Genomic DNA, 22,119 nt, shown 5'->3' on the forward strand with positions numbered 1-22,119 from the left:
CACATTTGCAATTGGTCCACAGGTGGAATTGGATTCCAGTATCTCTGGGAGTGGCCTGTCAAGTGTAAGATGATGGTAGGGGTCTGCCTGCCCCAGGTGTAGGGCGATACAGGTGCATTGTCTGGAGAGAATTTAAGAACCATAATAAAAATGACTAAAAATCGCTTGCTTTTTATTATCACCATCCATTTGGCAATTTTAAAACAATGTCAGTCAAAAATGCTTCTCCCTGAAAAAAACTATTTTATTGGTCTAAGTTCTAAATAGTTCTACAGGTAGTGTTCAGTTTTAGTAATATATACGTAAATTTCAAATTAGCACAAACCTATTACTTACCTTTTAATAAAAATTGTATTCTACATGGAACTTAATAAGGAGAAATCTGATTTAAATAGTTGACAACACACACAAACTCAGATACACATGTTCATTTTGAAAGTAATTCCTTAATAGTTTGGAATCTCTCCAAACTATTGCTTTGGGCTCAGTTGGTGTCTCCAATTCTGTGACATTACATGTTCTCTGAGTTTAAATAGTGGTTTCAGAATAAACAACCATGACACAATGACTATAAAGGCAAAGAAACAGAACTTAAGTTACTTCAGTTCTATCATTCTATGTGACCAGTGGTGCTAATTTAAAATTTACATATATATTATTAAAACTCAATTACCTAGGGGCCGGCCCGGTGGCTCAGGTGGTTAGAGCTCTATGTTCCTAACTCCAAAGGCTGCCAGTTCGATTCCCACATGGGCCAGTGGGCTCTCAACCACAAGGTTGCCAGTTCGATTCCTTGAGTCCCGCAAGGGATGGTGGGCTCCGCCCCCTGCAACTAAGATTGAACACGACACCTTGAGCTGAGCTGTCTCCCAGATGGCTCAGTTGGTTGGAGCGCGTCCTCTCAAACACAAGGTTGCCAGTTCGACTCCCTCAAGGGATGGTGGGCTGCACCCCCTGCAACCAGCAACGACAACTGGACCTGGAGCTGAGCTATACCCTCCACAACTAAGACTGAAAGGACAACAACTTGACTTGGAAAAAAAGTCCTGGAAGTACACACTGTTCCCCAATAAAGTCCTGTTCCCCTTCCCGAATAAAAAAAAAAAATCTGAAAAAAAAAATTTAACTTCCCATTACCTCCTCCACTCAGCCCCTGGCAACCACCATCCTACTTTCTGTCTCTATGAATTTGAGTACTTAGGTACCTCATATAAGTGGAATGTATAATATTTGTCCTTGTATGACAGGCTTATTTCACTTAGCATAATATTTTCAAGGATCATCCATGTTGTAGCATGTGTCAGAATTCCATCCCTTTTTAAGGCTGAATAATATTCCATTGAATGTATCTACCACATTTTGTTTATCCATTCATCTGTCGATGGACATTTAGGTTGTTTCCACCTTTGACTACTGTGAATAATGCTGCTGTGAACATGGGTGTACAAATACCTGTTCAAGTCCCTGCTTTCAATTCTTTTGGGTATATACCCGGAAGAGGAATTGCTGGATTATATGCTAATTCTATTTAATTTTTTTTAGGAACTGCCATACTGAACTGTTTTCCAAAGTGACAGTACCATTTACATTCCCAACAAGAGAGCACAGGGTTCCAATTTTTTCACATCCTCCCTCACCACTTTTTTTTTTTTACAGTAGCCATTCTAATGGGTGTGAGTGAGGTGGTATCTCATTGTGGGTGTGATTTGCATATTCCTAATGATTAGTGACTCTCCTCCGTGTCTCAGGGCCTTTGTACGACCTCTTTCCTTGGCCTGGGACACTCTTCCCTGCCTGTCCCCCTACCCCGTGGTTGGGTGATGACTGTTCCAATCTGAAATATCACTTCTTCCAGGAGGCCTTTTTTGACCCTGAGCTCTGTATGTACCCTAGCACAATAGCGGCTTTATTGTAACTATTTGTCTGTTAAATGTTCCTCTGCCAGAACCTGAGTCACAAGAGCAGGAATATCTCAGTTTGCTCACTGTGTCCTTCCTAGCCCCCGGTGCCTGGCACACAGTAGATGCCGTTTGTGTGCAATAAATGTCTGACAGAGAGAAACATGAGCAAGAGCATGGACGCCAGGACAGGTGGGGGAGCAAGGGACACTAATAGGCAGGTCGTGTTTCTGTGATGCCATGTGAGACAGGCAGGAGTGGTGCCAAGTGTCCCAGAAGCTGGACAGGAGTCAGGCATGGAGCGCCTTGTAGACTGGTTAGCTGGGAAGTTTGTTCTTTCTCCCGTGGCATGGAAAACCACAGAAGGGTTTTAAGTCAAGAAGTAACATGATTGGAGGTAAAACCCCAGCCGGCCACAGTATGGAGACAAGAGGGCAAAACTGGAGTCAGGAAGACAGTTCTGAGGCTGTGGCAATAAAATGGATCTAGGAGGAAACACAGAGAAATGGGGAGGGGAGCTGGGGGGCGGAGGGGCAGGGGCGGATGAAACATTTCATTGCATGCTCCCATGTCCCGTGTCCCTATGGAATTTTGAATCACGTGACCATATTACTTGGTTAAAAAGTCATTTTAAGGAGTGGACAAAGGGGTATGTTGCGATAATCTAGGCAAGACATAGAGTCTATATTATTAGATTTTTTTATGGTACATGAATGCTGACTCCTTAAAGAAAATGTGAAGATATATAGAAGTAGAAATAATAAAAAGGAGAATCCCCTAAAGTTCCCTCTACCCAAAAGTGAGCTGTGATAGAAACACTGTTTTCCCACCTAAAGCTACAGGGAGATAACCTAGGTGAGGGCTGGGGGTGAGGCTTATCCCCTGGTGGGGTTGCTGGATTTCATAAATTGAAATACCGAACCCCTGTTCAAGTAGAATTTCAGATAAACAATGGAAAAATTTTTAGTAGACTTATGTTCCAAATATGGCACGGGACATACTTACATTTTAAAAGTTTTTGTTATTACAGAAATTCAAATGTAACTGCTCAGCCTGTGTTTTATCTGCCAAACCTATTCCCTGGCCTTTCTCCTCCCTCTGCTTATACTGCTGGTCTTTTCCCCGATTTTTATTTTAATTCCTCATTTGAATGAGTTTTACTTCAAAAGCCACCCAAATTTGTTTTAAAAATTGCCATCAGACTTTTCTGCAGGGTCCCTGCCCTCACACAAAGCCTACCCTGGGCCCTGCTGTCCCAGCACACAGCAGTGTAGGCCGCTGGGGGTCTGCCAGGTGAAGTGAGTGGGAGGGGCAGGGTGGGCAGCTCCGGCAGCAGGCACTGAGGGCTGGGTCCTGGGTCCTGGTGATGGGAACTGGTACTTGAGCTGTGATGCTGAGCATGGACTCCAAGCACAGCGGACCATGTCCTGGCTCTGAGTGCTGGGCTCTTGGTCCTGGAAACCAGGGCCAGGGCAGAGGCCACTGGTCACTAGGCGGATGGTTTTGGGCTCAGCGGTAGTCATGAGTCTGGTATTATTTACTGCCCAGGATGGGGCCAGGGGCGAGGAGCTGCCCAGCCCCCAGTTGTTTTGTAACAGCTGCTGGACTAGGCTAGAGGAGAAATTTAAGAAGCCAAGGGTGGGGTAGGGAGGAAGGGGTCTGTGGGCAGGGCACGCCCACTTGGGTATGCTGACTTTGGTCCCGGGCCCTGGGAGCAAGAGGAAGAGAGCAGGCTGGAGCTCCGGGCCTCTCACAGGCAGGCAGTAGGGCCCTAGAGTCAAAAGCAGGATGCCCCCGTCTTTGCATCCCCCCTTTCACCAACTTCCTGGCTCAGCTCCCAGGCCAAGTCAGCTGGAGTGATTAGTGTGGGCCGAGGGAGCATGAATGCCAAAGGCTTGTCTCATGTCTCAGAACACAAGGCTCCAGCCAGAGCAGATGGCATGACTGAGAGTGAGAAAAAGAGACCAAGAGATAAGCAGAGATAAACGGGGACAGCACCAGAGACAGACGGGAGAAGCAGGGCAAGATACAATGAGTGACTGAAGGACCCACACTGAGAAATGAGTGCCGTGGGGAAGGAAGGGATAAGTAGCTACCTGGCAGGCAGACCTTTCCTTTATCTTTTTCTAGACCCTGCCCTGAGTATCTCCCCACTGTGTCTCCTATCCCAAGGTTTCTCGGCCTCAGCACTATTGATGTTTGGGGCAGGATAATTCTTTGACGTGGTGACGGGGGCGCTGTCCTGGGCATTGCAGGATGTTTAGCAGCATCTCTGACCTCTGCCCACCAGACGTCAGTAGCAACTTTCCCCCACAAAATATCCCTAGACATTGCCAAATGTTCCCTGGGGAGAAATTTCTCCCAACCAACAAACTTCCCTCCTTCCAAGTAGATCCATGTGGTTGGGAATAGGCAACTCCTGGTTCTCCCATCAGCCCTTGCCCAGCATGGCTTCAACTGCCCTCACGTGGAAGCCGGGGAAACTGGGAGAGTTGTTGAGACTGAGCAGGGGCCTGAGGGTCTGCGGAAACAGCGGTGAACAAAGCCCCTGCCCTCATGGTGTTTCTGGTCTCATTTCATCCAGAAGGCACTACAGGTGTGTTTTGGGGTATGCTAAAGGGTGCTTTGTTAGTGGGAGGAGGAAGAAATGAACCCCAAGTATTTCTTGACTAGGTATTTGTAGCAAATGTGCATTTTATCCACAATACTCAGATGTACGACATGTCACATTTACTTATTTTTTAAATCACATTGTATGCTCTAAACACCCCAAAATTCAAGCATAATTATATTTTGGGACTCCTCTACCCAGTGGCATAAATGTTTACAAACAGCTTGAGAGTGGGTGTTAGGGAGAGACTTGATTTGTAGCATTTGCCAATTTCTATGGTGTAAATACTCCCACCAGGGCCAATTTCAAGCTGCCAATGACTTCCTGACAGTGTTGCTGGGAAGAGGTTCACAGCAGTGCCCCATTATGTGGTATTTCCACCATACAGCTGTGAATAACCCCAAGAGCACAGATAATACCAAAATATAGTAAAACAATTAGGAAGTGATGCACTCTGAACGTCATTATCTTTGAATACACTTTATTTAATCATAACTTTACATAATTTAATTTTGTAAAGTGGCCCACCCCTCTGAGGCACTGTGTATAATTCTTGAGGGTTTCTCCAGTCCAGAACATTCCAGGGAGGACTCTGATCATCAGTTTGTTTTGATCTATCTTCATGGATCTGTGTGGCTTAGCCACAGCAGTCTTTTGTTGTGACTCCCAAACCACCACTCTGAGCCCTCACACACCCGACCCTGCCCCTCTAAACTGCAGCTCTGCAGGCCGCTCAGAGGTCCTGGGAGATCTGTGTGGGAGTGGAGCTAAGTTGCTATTACTCAAGGAAAGACAACAGCCGCAGCAAAGACATCAGACCCTGTTCACTTTCTCAGGCTCTGGGAAAACTCTTCCAACCTTCTCTGATGGGGCCACTTCTGCCCTCCCGAGCCTGGGAGCCCTGTGTTCAGGAATGTCTCCTAGAGCTGGGCCTTGGTAAACAAAAGCCCTGGCTGGGGATGTCTTTTGGTGCCTGGCAACCTCTGCTTTTGGCCTGGCAACCCCGAAGCCTTTAACAGCCTCTATCCTCACCCCCAAGCAAAAAGAGGGAACCATACCCACAGCAAGGAGGCCAAAATGCAAATTACAACCTCAGTGTTTCTCAGCAGCATGGTCAGACGATTGCGGTGGCAGCAACCCGCTGAGGCACTGAACTAAACAAAAGGAAAAGGAGAGCTTCCAGCTAGACTTCAAGAAAGACTTCCGGACCTGGCTGGAGGGAATTAAACACAGACACTGTGAGGGTGAGTAGTCTCCCCTCCAGCCTGCCCCAGCGGCCACTCAAAGCTGACAGGCGTTAACGTCCTCTGATGGCCCCCTAACCGCCTCAGGATAAAGTCATACTAGTAGCTGAATGCCCGAACCTTGTAAGGTAGGAATTGTCCTCTTTTACTGATGAGAGAACTGAGTCAGAGAGGGTAAGTCACTTGCCTAAGGCACACAGCTAAAGAAGTAGTCAAGGCTGGAATATGAATTCAGATCTGATTCCAAAGCCTGTGTTCTTTGCACTGTGTGACCCCATCTTTCATCCCCATCTGACCCTAATCTACCTCTGCAGCATCCCACCCTACCCCCACCTCCACCACCTTCGGTACTTGAGCCAGGGAAAGGAGAGCAACTATCCATTTATTGATAAATTGCAAAATAACCTTGTGTTAGCCTTTGCTGGTCAGACCATAAGAATATTTTAAAGCTTAGTGTTATTGAACTTTTTCTCTCTAAGAAAGATAGAGTTTCTCAAACCTTGACACTATTGATATTTTGGGCAGGATTATTCTTTGTCGTGGGAACCATCCTGTGCATTGTAGGATGTTTAACAGCATCCCTGGGCTTTGCCCATCAGATGTCAGTAGCACCCCACCTTCATCCCCCTACCCCGTCCTGGGGTTGTGACAACCAAAAGTATCTCCAGACATTGCCCAATATCCTCTGGGGGATGAATCTGCCTCCCCCCCCCGCCCCCCGCCCACACAGTTGAGAACCAGAGTTAAACCAAAGATAAAAAAGCAGTTGTTTCAAAGAAGCAGATCTTAGGAGTAAATAAAACAAGCCAAGGAGGAATAAGTCCCCTGTTCTGAAGTAACTTGGGGGGTCCAGGTTCTGGCTTCTGATGCAAGAGGGGATGCGGAAGGCGGGGTCTGAGGCCTGAATCCCAGTTTAGAGAAGGATCTGCGGTGATCCCTTGAGGCCTAACTCTGACTTTCCTGGGAACGGCTGGCTTTCCTGGGACCCCGCACTATAAAATCAGAGTCCAAAAGGGGTCAGTGATGTTACACTGAATGCCATCCCAAAGGAGGATGTCCCAACTGCCGGAGGAACTTGCTCAGAGGCAAGGTTGGGAAAAGAGTAGTGACTGGTGGTTGGTGCCACATCCTGCTTTTCCGTTAGGACCTATTCTGTGAGCCTCTTTTCTTTCTGTAAGTGTCTGGTATTGAGTGCTCAGTCTCAGTTGATCTGCCCACATGAGTGGACTGAGGAGGACTGAAGTGAAGCCCTGCCCTCTGGTTTACTCAGAGATGTGTGCAGATGTGGGGGTGTCATTCAGAATAGTCCTTCCAAGTGTTCTTGGGGGAATCCAATATCCCATTAAATGAACCGTTCATACCTCCGTACCTTTACACTTTTCCTGTAACATCTCTCCCGTCCTTCAGGAACCAGCCCACATGCTTCTTTTTTGAGAAGCCTTCCCTGCCCCTCTGGGTCTCTTAGTCACTGGGACCCCCGAGAGCAGGGATTATACTGCATCTCATTTGTATAGTTTGTGTCCCTTCCTATCTCATAAATGGAGCAGGAATTTAATCAAGACCTGAGTCAATTTATATTATTTATATTGAGAACTTCCACGGGAATCTCTGTGCTAGGGGAATACAGAAGACACAGGACACAAGTCCAGTAAGAAGAACCAATGAACAGAAGTTGGTACAAATGCTAGTATTAGGGTTTGAAAGTGATATTTACATCCCAGCTCTCACCCCTGAGTTCAGACCAACTGTTCTCTGATCCTGTTTGGTTTGGTTCTCCTGCAAAGCAGAGATGGAAGTGAAGGTACTTTGGTTGGTCTGAGCAAAGGTCACTGCTCCTCTTCTCCACAGGTGGCCCTTCCAGGCTTAGCGGGTCACACACTGATGCTTGTCCCAGTCTGTTCTGATTTCCCTTCCCATCTTCCTTCCTGTCCTGAGAGCCTCTTGTGTGCAACAGATAGGTCCAACCGCTTCTCTCTGCCCGTCATAACTCTAGCTGGGAAGTGACAGAAACCCAGCTCAAACAAATGCATTTATTGCCTCTTGCATGAAAGAGTTCAGAGGTGCTGCAGACTTCAGGCATGGCTGCATCCAATGGCTCAGCCTGGGAGAGCCAGGAATGTGTCTTTCTCAATTCATGGCTCTGCTTTCCAATTGTGTTAGGCTTTGTTCTCAGGAAGTCTCTCTCCAGTAGTGGCAAAGATGACCATGAATGAGTCCAGGCTGCTACTCTTTCAGTTTAGCAATCACCGGCAGCAAGCGAGGGTCCTTTTCTCAGGGTTCCAGCATAGGTCTCAGGCTGATGCTCATTCCCTCTGCTTGCCTGTTTTGAGCCACCTGCCAATCACTGTGGCCAAAGGAGTGAAAAGTGCTGATCAGCCAGAGTCACCTACTCACCTTGGAGCCAGGGTGGGGAGGGAGGGCTTCTTAAACGATTATCAGAGTGCTGTTACCAGAGGAGAAGGAACTGAAGAAGACACACAATAGATGTGTGGCACAGCAATAGATGGCCGCTCTGTTTGTTCCCAGGTTAGTGGAGGAATGGATGTGTAGAAATCACAACAATGTAAGGGAGGATCTGACAAATGCAGAGGAGTTGTTGGGGTGCTCCTGAGGGATGGGACCCTGAACTGATGAGATAAGTCTTTGACAGGTGGGACCACTGGGGAGGAAGGGCATGAGCTGCTGGCATGAGGAGACAGGAAGCCCAGAATAGCACACATGACTGGAGCATTGTCATGAAGGAGCCGAGGCTGATGAGCCCAGATGGTGCAAGGCCTTGAGCCTACCCTTCATCCCTATGGCAATGGAGAACCTTTGAAAGTGAAGGTGAAACTGGAGAGATTGTCAGAGGTTAGACCACATGGGGCCGTGCAGACCACGTTGGGGATTCAGGGATTGATCCCAAGAGCCCTGGAGTCAAGGAACGACACAATCAGAGTTGTACTTGAGAGACAGCACTCTGACTATCTTCCCGAGGATGGCCTAGATGGAAAGAGGCAGGAGGCTGGGAGGCAGGGAAGAGCTCTTAATCATAGCTAATACTTACATACCTCTTAGTCTGGCTCAGGCACTGTTCTAACCACTTTACACCTGCCAAGACAAGAGAAGGCCTGAAACAGGGTGGTAGGAGATTCGACAAATGTTCTGTGGGCAGAATACATTGGACTTTGTGATTGATGCCATATGGTGGATGAGGTAGAAAGAGGAAGCCAGAATTCCTCTGAGATTTTTGGGTAGTCAGAAGGCTAGAGGACCCTCTATCAGAAAAAGAGAAACAACAGAGAAAAGTCCATATACATTTATGGCCGGCAATTGTGAGCCTAGCCTACCTCTGGGCCCTAGGAAGACAAGAACAAGCTAGTTGTTTCATCTAGGAGATGGTTCTCTGCAGGAGACACAGGCATGAAATGGATGATTTCAATACATTGTGATGAGTGTGGGGAGATCCGTACAAGCAGAGTAGGGTAGGGAGGCAGTAATAGTATTTCCATCCACACAGCTGCTCAAGCCAGAAACTTGAGGGTATACCTTGACTCCTCCATCCCTCTTTCATCCACACAATCACCAAGACCAGTAGATTTGATATCCTAAATACCTTTTGAGCACCTTTTGAATCTGCCAACTTTTTTTCATCTCCACTGAGAACACACTAGATCAAGCCCCTGTGTCTTCTCATTTGAACTATTGTAATGTAACTTAATTGGTCTCTCCATTCTCATTCAGGTTTGCCCTAATCCATTCTCACACTGTGCCAGAATAATCCTTTAAGAAAGGAAATCTGAATCCCTTTCCCACTTATAAAACCTTTCAATGGCTTCCCATTGCTCTCAGAGTAAGGTCCAATATCCTCAACCTGGAATATTCAGACCCAGAAGAATCTGGCTTCTTATGACCTCAGCAAGCTCATATGCCTTAGTTCCTACTGCACTCCAGGGTCAACGGCAGGCCTAACAAGATTCAGGATGTTGCAGGTTCCTTCAGGCCACAGGACTTTCCTGCGTGTTGTTCTTTTTGCTTGGAATGCTCTTCCCCAATTCTTCGCCTGGTAAACTACAAGTTTATGGGTCACTTCCTCAGGAAAGCCTCCTCTGACCTTCTAGCCCTAAGTGAGGACCTTCTTAGCCCTAAGTGAGGACCTCAAGATTCTATGCCAAGAGTCAGCAAACTTTTTCTGTAAAGTGCAGATAGTAAATATTTTAGGCTTTGCAAGTCACAGAATATCACAACGACTTAACTCTGCATTATAGCAGCCATAGACAATACATAAACAAATTTATGGATATGAACTTCAAATTTCATATATACTTTTCACGTCTTGAAACATTAGTCTTCATTGATTTTTTTTCAGCCATTAAAAAATGTAAAAGCAATTCCTAGCTTCTGGCCATACAAAAACAGGATGCAGGTTGGAATTGGCCCGTGGGCTGTAGTTTGTGATCCCTGTTCTATGTTGTCATAGTATAATATATAACATGTACGTTCCTGTGTTGCACTTATTACAGTAGTAATTATGCATGTGATAGACTTCTTAATGTCTTTCCAGTTGAAAGTAAGCTCTTTGAAGGCAGGGACCACATTTGTTTTGTTTACCATTTTCCTCCTGGGTTTCTAGTATAGGACCTTGCCCATAGCAGGTGCTCAATAAATGAATGGAGTGATAAGGTGTTCTCTTCCTTGAGAGGAGCTCAAAGCTTAGTGGAGAATACAGATGTAAACAATTAATTAGGTAATGCTGTATTGGAGAGAGGTAAGAAGAGATCCAGCATAGAGTATTTTAGAAACCAAGAGGAATGATTATGTATTTTTGTATCCATTTAGTTTACCCGTGTTCATAGATTTTGCACTGGGCATGGCATATAGTTGACACTCAGAAAACCTGTGAATTGGAAATTAAATTGCATCAGAACCTTTCAAGAAGCACTACACAGCATGCAGCCCACTGGAAGTGTTCAAATAAGGAAGAAAGACTAAGCAGTGTGGAAGTAATGTTGCTGCGGGGTAAAGGCGAGGGTTGAGGTCGTGGGGTCTGAGACTTAAGTTGAGCCTGGTAAGCTTTTCCTGCAGGAAGACCAGTACATTCCTTCACTATTTATTCACATTTATTCAATATTTGTTTATTTATTCATATTTATTTACTTTGCCTTGGGGATGCAGAAATCCACCAAAACTGATCTCTGTTCTCGAAGAGGTCACAATCTGGTGGGGAAGACAAACATAGGCCCTGATAATTATTACAGAATAAAGTGCAAAGGTACTGTACGAGTGCAGAGACAGGGAAGGAGCTAGTCAACTTGGGAGGCTTCACAGAAGAGGTGACATCTGAAATCAGTCCTTAAAGGTGTGAGTTCACTAGGGCAGGAAATCCAGCGGAAATCAGCCTGTGCAAACCCTGATAAACGAGGTGGTTCGCAAACTTGTATGTGCGTAAGCATCTCTGGTGAAATCGGTTTCTAATGTACATTCTAAGGCGACACTCCCCGGGAAACTTCTGGTTCAACAGGTGAGTGCCACCTATTTTAACAAGCTTCACAGGACCACACTTGGAAAACCTCTTTCGGTGATCCCATTGTCATGGAAGGCGGGGATGGGGGGAGGCGCGGAGGTGGGAGTCGAGGCTGGAGAGAGCTTTGCCCATCCCAGCTCCTGGATCTTCGAAGGTCACACTATCACAATAAAAACAACTCCATTTTCAGTCGCGCTTTCAGGGTACTAGACGCTTTCAAGAGCCTTACTTTGCTCGAGCCTCCCAACAAGTCTGTGGGGTAGAAATTACGAGTCTTATTTCGTAGGGCTGGGAACTGAGGCTCACAAAGGGGGGCGATGATTTGCTCAAGGTCACAAAGCGAGAGTTGGCCGGGTAGAGACTGAAAGCCAGACCAAATTCTCAGCTCAGGGACTTTTCCACAGCAAAGGCAGGCCGCGAGTGGGTGGAGCTCAGGCCCTCCCTCCAGGCTGGCTCCAAAATGGTGGGGGCAGTAGCGTCAGCAACGCCTCCTCCCCTTCCGTCCACCTCCCTCCTTCTTCCCCTGGCCACCCAGGCTGGGGGAGGGGATGGAACGGAGCAACCCATGTGACTGCCGACAACCTGGCGTGTGACGCAAAGCGGCGGGCCCATCGATCATCTTGTGTTATGGGAAACGTAGTTCAGTACATCGTCGATTAGGCAAAGAGAGACGGGTCTAGGACTACATTTCCCAGGAGGCAGCGAGGCGACGCCGCCGCTGCCGCCGTCGGAGAGCGGGGACGCGGGGCGCGCTGTCGGGCGGGGGCGAGCTTCGGGCCGGTTGTGCCGTTGCGAGGCTGCAGCTGCGATCGCTGCGGTGGGCCCAGGTGAGTGAGGGCCTCAGATGGTAACTAGGGCAGCTCGACCCGCTCCAATCGTTTCGTATTTTATCTTTTCTCGGTGGCTCTGGGTCAGGGTCCCCAGGCCTGCCTGGCGCGGAGCCGCTCCCCGGCGCCTACCCCTGGCCTCCTCTGAGCGGGCCTCGCTCCCTCCGGCTCCTCCCCCTCCCCGCCCTACTGGGCTTCCCCTGGCTCTGGCCTAGCTCCGGCCGAGCTCCCGACGCTCTAGGCCGCCTTTTCTCCCGAGCTGCTCCGACCCTCCTTTCTCCTCACAGGCTGTCGTGGGGCGGCCTCCACTTCCCTCTCCCCGTTTAGCCGTATGAACCTGATATTTGGATTTCTGCTTTTCCCGGAACTCTTGAGTGCCCTCCCCCCACCCACCTAGTCTCCATTGGCCTGGTTCTGTCTTCCCCTAGGGCGCATGTGGCTGGCAGTCAGTAGTACCTCTTCCGTTCTTTTCTGCCGTGTGGCCAGAGAAGGTATAGTCCAAATTTATCTGCCACGGGAACGAACATTTGTGCGCTCACTTTTATTTCAGTCTCTTGGTCTGGAGATGAGGCCGGCTGCATTCCAGTGCTAATCGGCGTGTGTTCTGCTTCTATGAGGCAATTTTCTTTGCCTCCCTTAGCACCTAACCAACTTTTATCATCTGTTATATTTGCCTTTCTAAATCTTAGGGAAGGAGCATGGCGGCTGAAGCTGGCGAGTAGCGCTGGCGCTCAGAAGTTGGAAGCCATCAGTGGTAGTACAGTGTTTAGGGGAGGTTGTTAATTGGATTGAAGGAAAAAAGCCTCTGAGAGTAGTCTAGCGAGAGACAGCCGATGAAGCCTCTGGTGGCAGCATAACAGAAGGATCCTGGAGCCAGCTTGCCTGGGTTCACATTTTGGCCCTGCTAGCTTTTGATTTTAGGTCAAGGGGCTTCACTCTCAAGTACCCCAGTTTCCTTATCTGCAAAATAGCGGTAACAAGTGGCCACTGTATAGGATTATTGTGAAGATTAAATACGATTAAATTGAAAACCGCTTAGCTCATTACCTTACATGTGGTAAACACTATTATTATCACCGTCATTTATAGGATTTCTAGATTGTGGGCCCAGAGTCGAAAGGCATGTATCACACCATCTTCCTTCCCTTTCAGATGGCCCTCCCTTTTTTTGTTTGTGTAAATACTGTGTGTGTAGTCTGCCCTGTAATCTAGGATGCCTTATGTGTCTGTCACTGTATAGAAAGAAGCCTGTGAAAGAGCCAGAAATGGCTGCTGCCATAGACAACTTGGGGAGCAAATTGGGCTTAGTTTGTTCTTTGCTGGGAAATGTGTTTTGTGAACTAGTGTACACACTAGACATTTCAAAAACTTTTTTTTTCCTGCAGCCATTTAGGCTTGATTCTATTTTGTAGAAGAGGCAAGTTGAAGTTTCTATAAGAAACTGTTTAACTAAAAACCTTTAGGTCCAGTACAGTTCCATCTTTGTTTTTTTCAAACTTTACACGAGTGGAAAAAAAAAAAACTTTACATGAGTGAAAGCTCTTCAGTTTTGGAGACTGATGTTTTTAGTCTGCAGACTAGGTGCAGTTCAATTTTAGCCGTGGGTAGTGTTGGCAGTAGTAATAGCAACAGCAGCAGTAGTTCTTTAACACCAAGTACAGGCACTTTTTGAATTTGGGTTAGCCACTGAAATTATGGATTGTGAAAGTAATGGCCTATTTTGTACTGAGAAATTGGAGGGAGGAAGCTTGGAGTGTTTCTTAGATTAGCTCTGAGATGGGACGGGATGAGGCTGACAGAGAGCATAAGATGTACGATTTACTTACGTTTTAGAATGGATGGTCTTAACTACCAAGAATTTTAAAGTGCTAGCCTGTTTCTTTTGGGCGTAGTGACATCCTGAATTGACGGAGGTGTGGTTAATGCTGTTCTCTCACATTAGATTTTGATGGATTGCTTCACACACTCATTCTGTAGACATCGAAGACTGATCAAGTATTTGACTGAGTGGGAGATTGAACAAACGGTGCCAGAGAATCCACCATCTCTGGGAGTAAATACAGGGAGTGTGAGGCACAAGGGGTCTTGCCTTTTGGGAATTGAAAGTGTAGTGGGAGAAGACAACAGGTAAGAAATAAATTACAAATTGAGAAAAGTGATGTGGAAGTATTAAGCAGGGGACTCTGCTAGACACTAAAAAAGGAGAGAAATTCAGAGGAAAAAAGCAGAGAAATTCTTTTTGTCCGGAGTGAGAAGACAGTTTTAGTTTTGTGCGGTGTCAAGAAGAAAGCATTCCAGGTGGAGGGAACAGCAAGCGCCAAAACTTGAAGATGGGAAGAGTTTAGCATGCTTTCAGAACTGAAGAGAGGCCAAGTGTGCCTGACACGTGGAGGAGAGGTTAAAGATGAGATGCGGAGGTAAGGTTGTTTAGGGAAGCCATTGAAGCCTTCTAAAGGATGGAAGGAGTTTCCGTCTGATTTATACTTTAAAATCATGTTTACAGAGTTGTGGAAAATGGATTGTGGAGGATATCACTTAAGAGGCTATTGTACTGGGCCAGGCTGGAGATGGTAGTTGCCTGAAGTAGATTGATGGAATAGAGATGTAGCCATGGGAAGAGACAGGGTTTGGAGATTACTTAGGTTTAATATGCTCTAGAACAGGATATTATGGTCCGTGGACTATAGGAGGCCTGTGAACTCTGTAAAATGTTTGTGAGGGAGTGCATTTTCTCAAAGAAAGTGTTACCTTCCATCGTGTTCATCAATCTCGAAGTGTTAAGAACTACTGCTCTAGAGTCTGTAATGTAGATTTGTAACCCATAAAAAAGTAACTGCCCATGGCTTACCAGCAGAGTAAGAATCATGGGTATCCTTTCTAGAAGATTCACTTTCTTAGTCTTTCAGGGGAACTTCTGTTTGTTTGTTTACATCAAGGTTAATTGCCAAGCCATAAAATCATCTTTTGAATTTCTTTGTCTAGAAGATGCACAATACTGAAAAAGCTGAACATTAGTGAACTCAGTTTCACAAAAACTTATTTTCTAGTGTTTTCTTCCATTGGATTTTGTTTATAGTTCCTAGTCTGGTGGAAGAAATGGAGCACCTTACTGTGTGAAGAGTAAGATGATTTCTTGCTTTCCTTCAACAATTACGGGTTTCCGATGTATATTCGTATATTTTGTGTATTTTCAGATGATACTGTGTGGAAGCATAGGGCGTGTGCTTTCTACCCCCAAATTAGCACTGAAAGAACCAGGTTTATTCTTTCTATGGCAGAGGTTGCAAACAGAAGGCTCATGCACTGAATTCAGTTTGCAGATGTGGTTTGTTTGGCTGACACAGTGTTGTAAATTTGAATTAGTTGTCAACATTACAAAACAAGGAGATTTCATGTAAAAATTTGGATTCAAGGTGCTTTTGAAAAATCTGACCTGGTAGCTGTGGACCTGTGTTTTGGCTTTGCAGCAGCCATCTTTTATTATAGTTAGAACATGTTCTCCAGTTTGTCACAGACCTCTCCTCAGCCTGGACATGTATCCCTGACACAGAGCAGAGTGTTAGTTGATGCTTATCACTTTACACCTTTATATTACTTGTCTGTTTGTAGGCGTTTTAATTTGCTGTCCCTGTAGATATATGATACAGGTCTCTAATGTCCCCACTTAAAGTCATTCTGCTGCCATAACATTACATCGCCACTAATTTGTCTGTCTTGGTGCCTTATTTCTTTTCTTTGTTCTTTAAAAAAAAGAAGGAAATTTTAGTTAACTTTAGAAGAGGTAGATGAAGCAGTGTGAGGGGGGAACCCAAAACATTGAATTATTTTGTTTCCAAGCTGAAGAAACCCAAGGCTTATGGAAAGCATGAAGACATTGATCTGACCCTTGCCCATGCCTTTTAGCTGGCATATGTGCAGTGTCCTCATTTTTGTTCTGCCTGATTTGCTTTTTTAGCATCTGGAATATCGTAACTGCATAGCTTGGCTTGTTTCAGAAAATAGAAGGCCAAGCAAAGTTAAGTTGCTGAATGTCCACTTAGAAGACTTGGTTCCTATCCTGAGACATAAGAACCAGGGTTTTTTTTTTTTTTTTTTTTTTTTTAATGTGCCTATGAAGTCCATTGCTTTGCTTTCAGTAATTCTGCATGTTTTTTGAGGTGTTAATAACTCAATTTTCTTTTTCTCTTTTAAGAAAAAGCAAGGTAAATAAAGGATTGATAGAGGAAATCATAGAGGTGAGACTGCTTTTTAAAGGTACCCAGGAGATTTCTTCACTCCAGGGCTCTCCATTACATTAGGGCTTCCCCAGAAGATGTTCCCAGTGTATATAAAGCTTGTGTCCTAGAGTATTGACTAATACCTTTGGCTACCAGACTATCAGGAAAAGAAAAATAAAAAAAGCTTAAGAAATGAAGATTGAGGAAGCTGGTCAGATGCCAGAGTAGAATTGACCAAAAGAAAAAAAGAATTGGATAATTTTTTTAATATAAGAAATTTTTTTTCAGGTATAATAAAGTGATTCTTCACAGAGCTTTGCTTTGTATACTCTGAAGTTTTTACTTCTTAGCTGTCAAGGAGTTGCTGTATCACATTTTTGGCTTGAGCCATTTTGATGTCCCCTTGTATGCATGTATCACATTGGGAAGTGTTCTGAGAAAGGCCTTCCTTGACCACCCTCTCTATAATAGTGCTCCTTTCATCAACTGATAACCCCCCAACCCTGCATTGTTACTATGGGACATTATATTTTAAATCTTTTGTGTCTTTACCTCTTTAGAGGGTAAAGCAGGGGTTTGTTTGATTCACTGATGAATCCCCATATCCAGGATGGTCTCTGTCACACAGAAGAGGCTTAGTAAATACTGAAAGAAAGGACGAATTAATATGGGAATAAATAGACGGCTGACGGGGTTGCAGTTTCGAAATGCTCCCACTATCAAGTCCTAGTTTACTCAGATTGTGTTCTACCAGATGAAAATAATTTGTATGGTAATAGATGAGGAGATTGCAAAGGGGCAAGAGGGTACTTTCTGGAGTGATAGAAATACTCTGTATTGTGGTTGGGGTGGTGGTTACACAGTATTTTTGTCAAAACTCACCGAATTTTATTCTTAAAATGTGTACACCTATTCTCTGTGAATTACAAAGTTGATATATAAAAATTTCGTATTCAAAACCCATCCTCAAAAATCTATTCTGTAAAACTGAGGTAACTAGATTGTGATAATGATTGTTTAGTAACTTTAGCCAAGTATAGATTGGACAGGAGACTTTAAACTACTCTGCAATGAAGAGGTGCCTCAGGAGCTGTTGAGGGAAAGAGACTGAGCTGGCAGGGCTCTGAGCAGCCCACCTCCCATTTCAATCAGAGCAGTTCTGCACTGGTATTTTATACTTTGGGGTTCTGCTTACCATTTCATTTTTAAAAAGATATATCTTTTAGGTCTCTAAGACCCTCCAACCCCTACACCAGGGTTTAGTTAAGCAAGGCATAGCCTATAAAACCATTGGTGGGGGCAGGTAGTTCAGTGTTCTCTCCTGCTCACAGATAGGTGCTTGTTGAAAAATTTCAGACATTGCAAAATTATGTAGTGTAGAAAGTAAATGTTTTCTGTAATGCCATCTCTTTAGGCCAGTGTTAACAATTTGGATATATAGAAGACATTTCTACTGTTTTGATGTACATATAATTTTTTGGTGCAAGGAGATTTTTTTTTTTTAACTTTTTTTTAATATTAGTTTTAGGGAAACAACAACATAATGATTAGACATTTACAACCCCCATAAAGTGATCACTCCACCAAGTCTACTACCCACCCGACACTGTACATAGTTGTTAGAACATCATTGACTATATTCCCCGTGCTGCACTACTGATCCCCGTGGCAGTTCCTTTTTTAAAATTATAGCTGACATTCAGTGTTATTTTATATTAGTTTCAGGTGTACAATGTAGTGGTTACACATTTATATAATTTATGAAGTGATCCTCCAGTAAGTCTACTACCCATCTGACACCATATATAATTTTTACAATATTGGCTATATCTCCCATACTGTACTTTACATTTCCGTGACTCTCCTGTAACTTACCAATTTGTACTTCTTAATCCCTTCATCTTTCTCTCCCAGCCCCCCAACTCCCCTCCCATCTAGTAACCATCAGTTTGTTCTCTGTTCTATGGGTCTGTTGGTTTTGTTTGTTCATTTATTTTCTTTAGATTCCACATGTAAGTGAGATCATATGGTATTTGTCTTTGTCAGTCTGACTTACTTCACTAAGCATAATACCCTCTAGGTCCATCCATGTTGTCGCAACAGTGAACAGTATCTTAACAAATTGTTGGACTCAACTCTTGATTCAGAAGCAATGGATCTGAAATTTATTGAATGAATGATACAGAAGAGTATCGTTTAATTATTGTAAATGCTTTGTCATATCAGTTATGATCATCTCTTTATATTTTTGGAGCATCTGTTTGAGAGAATAAAGCTTAATGAAGAAATTTTTAACATGCTTAACCCGAAGTACAAGCTTCCTGATAAAACCTGATACCTACTCTGACTGTTAACATGTTGAGGTATTTGATACATGAGCCATAAATGTAAGTGAAAGATAATTGTTCAATTTCAGAATTGTCAACTAAATTACTGTTGTGGTTATTAGGAAACTAAGATTTTATGTGCTAGTCAAATGTACAAGGTATGATCAAATAGTATGGTGAATGACTAAATTTTTAAAAAATTTTATTACTGTAAAAGACACATTGCCATTAATCTCTGCAAAATACTCCCCCTCCCTTTGAACACTTATCCCAGCATTCTTGCCACTTTCTGAAGCACTTCCTGAAGTCCTCTTTTGTGAGTGGCTGTTGTGGCTGCCTCGATGTCCTGAATCATTTTGACTGGGGAAGAGCTAGAAGTCCCATGGTACCAGCTCCAGTGAAGAAGGTGGATGAGGACACACCGTAATGTTCTTTTTTCTTTTTTTTAAAGATTTTATTGGGGAAGGGGAACAGGACTTTATTGGGGAACAGTGTGTACTTCTGGGACTTTTTTCCAAGTCAAGTTGTCCTTTCAATCTTAGTTGTGGAGGGTGCCGTTCAGCTTCAAGTTGTGGTCCTTTCAGTCTTAGTTGTGGAGGGCGCAGCTCAGCTCCAGGTCCAGTTGCCGTGTTCTAGTTGCAGGGGGCACAGCCCACCATCTCTTGCGGGAGTCGAACCAGCAACCTTGTTGAGGGGATGCACTCCAACCAACTGAGCCATCCAGGAGCTCAGCGGCAGCTCAGCTCAAGGTGCCGTGTTCAATCTTAGTTGCAGGGGGCAGAGCCCACCATCCCTTGCGGGACTCAAGGAATTGAACCGGCAGCCTTGTGGTTGAGAGCCCACCGGCCCATGTGGGAATCGAACTGGCAGCCTTCAGAGTTAGGAGCACGGAGCTCTAACCGCCTGAGCCACCAGGCCGGCCCCCATAATGTTCTTATTTGACAGAAATTGCCGTATACCAGAGCGATGTGTAACACGGAGAGTTGTCATGATGGAGGCTGATTTACGGCACACTTTAAAAAAACACCTCAACCATAGAACAAGTTGAAACCTGTCACACACTGTTACTGAGTTTCAAATTGAGGATCCCTGCCTTGGTGGTGGTTGGCAGTAGCATTCACCATATGTTTTGATCACAACAGAAAGGCTCTGTGTCACACATTGCTTCTGGTATGGCAATTTCTGTCAAATAAAAACAGTGTATCCTCATCCACTTTATTCACCAGCTCTGGCACTCTGCGACTTCTGGCTCTTCCCCAAAGTCAAAACGACCATGAAAGGTAAACGTTTTGAATTAATTCAGGACATTGAGGTAGCCAGGGCAGCGCAACTAAAGACACAAAAGAGGACTTGCAGAACTGCTTCAGAAAGTGGCAAGAACGATGGGATAAGTGTGTGTTCGAAGCGAGGGGGAGTATTTTGAGGGGGATTAATGGCAGTGTTTTTTACTGTAATAAATTTTTAAAATTTAAACATTCACCGTATTTTTTTATCACACTTGGTATACAGAAGCTGTAACTTTGTATGCAATATGTTATTCTAGCTGGAATTTAGACCTTGCCCTTCTTACCTGTTTTTATTCTGGTAACTAATATTGGAGCTGCCAACAAGAATAAGAGGTGCTTTCTGAGGACAGGATCTTTGGTTTCCTTGTTGAGTATTAGATATCCCTGCAAAGCTATAGGGATACATACAGGCTTTGTCTTTTGGATCATTCATCGTCCTCCCTTTACTCCTTTTAGTGTGTACGAAACCATTGTTTAAATTGTAAGTGCTGGATACACTATTTTGATGCTTGTCTCCCGTCATAAAGAATTGTGTGTGCAAAACTCTGCTTTTTATATAGTAACTCTTGAATAATCTGGTTTCCTGTTGAAAATATTTTAAAACATTTTCTTGACTACATTTCTTGTTTAAAGTTATTTAGTGTGTAATTTTCCTCTCTGAGTTGTCAGCATCTGAACTGGACCTAATGTGGAGTTAGGCAACATTCTAGAGATTTAGCTTGATCTCTACTTTGCATTGTACAGGTATTTGTGTATCGGCTTAGTTTTTTTTTAAGGTGATTCTGGCAACAAACATCTTTAAGGATTTAATTTGTGGTTTGGTGATTATGTAAGACTGTTGCTGGGGGGGAAAAGTCTTCATGAAGTGTAAAATAAACCTTGATTTACTCCTGAAACAGTTGGAAAAACAAAATTCTCATTGTTGAGCATATCCATTATTACCCTCTCCCTTCCAATTTTTTATTTTTCAAACTGCCCTTTTAGAGTAAAATGCTATGTGTTTAATGTTCATTAATTCATTTAACTTTTATGACAAATTTGTTAGTGTATCTGCTTTTCAGAGATGAGGAAATTGAGTAAGATTATATACGTTGCTCAAGGCTGCACAGATGTGGAGTCAGGATTCTAATCCTGGCTGCACATATGTGGAGTCAGGATTCTAATCCAGGTTGCGCATGTGTTTTCGAAGCTCTTGTTCTTAAGCACCCTGCCTATACTCAACATACACTTTCATATTTTTATCCTTCAGTATGGAGTTGTTTCTTTGATTTGACCTTAAAAGTATTGCTTTATGGGTCCTATTTCAGTCTTTAGAACTTGTTTGCAAACATGTAAATATGTGTGGCCAAGAAACTTGTGAGGTATATGGGAATGCCTGTACTTTTCTGTCACTAGCATAGGAAATTTTATTATTCTTTTTCTTCTAGGAGAGGGACTGGGAAAGGAAGTCTAAAGGTAGCGCAAGTACAGTATTTAGCATGGTATAAACATTTTTTTCATGCTTTAAAAAAGTATGCAATATGAAGACATGCAAAAAAGTGCAAAGAATAATACAGTTAGTACCCATGTATTTAAGAGAGAAATTTAATAAACTTAAAGTTCTATCGCCATAGCTAAATCTAGGATTGTTCACCCCTTCTCCCCCAACCAGTCTTCTGATTTTGGTGTTTATGATACTTAAGCATTTTTCAAGACTTCTATTAAAAATGTATGCATTCCTCAACAAAATAAAGTTTCATTTTTGTGTGTTTTTCAGCTTCATATAAGCTGTGATAGCGATTTACCTTTGTGATGTATTTTTCTGCTCAGCCTTGTTTGTGGGATTCATTCGTGCTATCTTGTTTTTCATTTTCACTGCTGTATAGTATTCGTGGTATGAATGTGCCACTTTTTTAATCCATTTTCCTGTTTGTACTCAGAGAGTGCTGCCAAGAATTTTCTTGTATATATTTTCTAGACTTGGGAGAGTTTATCTAGGTTTTATACCTAAGAGTGGAATTGCTGGGTCATAGAATGTACACATCTTGGACTTTATTAGACATGGTCACATTATTCACCAGAGTGATTATACCAACTTATACTCCCAGTATAAACATTTCTGTTGCTACCTATGTTAATGACACTTGATATTATTAGACTTTAAAATTTTTGCCATTCTTAAGAGTATATAATATTTCACTGTAGTTTTAAATTGTATTTCTGTGAT

At 43.8% G+C, this 22,119-nt stretch overlaps 1 protein-coding gene across 4 annotated transcripts in view; it reads left to right on the forward strand.

Annotated features, from left to right (window-relative positions):
- The first annotated feature begins 5,505 nt into the window (after positions 1-5,505).
- THRAP3 (thyroid hormone receptor associated protein 3) overlaps positions 5,506-22,119 on the forward strand; it is a 73,761-nt gene continuing 57,147 nt past the window's right edge. For 2 of the 4 annotated variants that reach the window (XM_019726532.2, XM_019726531.2), the window contains exon 1: positions 11,960-12,083. The gene's annotated coding sequence lies outside the window, so the exon portion shown is untranslated. Of the gene's footprint in view, positions 5,754-11,959; positions 12,084-22,119 lie in introns of those variants that run through there. The other 2 variants (XM_074334402.1, XM_019726533.2) reach the window with 2 other exon arrangements.

Source organism: Rhinolophus sinicus, linkage group LG06 (assembly GCF_036562045.2).
Source record: "Rhinolophus sinicus isolate RSC01 linkage group LG06, ASM3656204v1, whole genome shotgun sequence".
Lineage (NCBI taxonomy): Eukaryota > Metazoa > Chordata > Mammalia > Chiroptera > Rhinolophidae > Rhinolophus > Rhinolophus sinicus.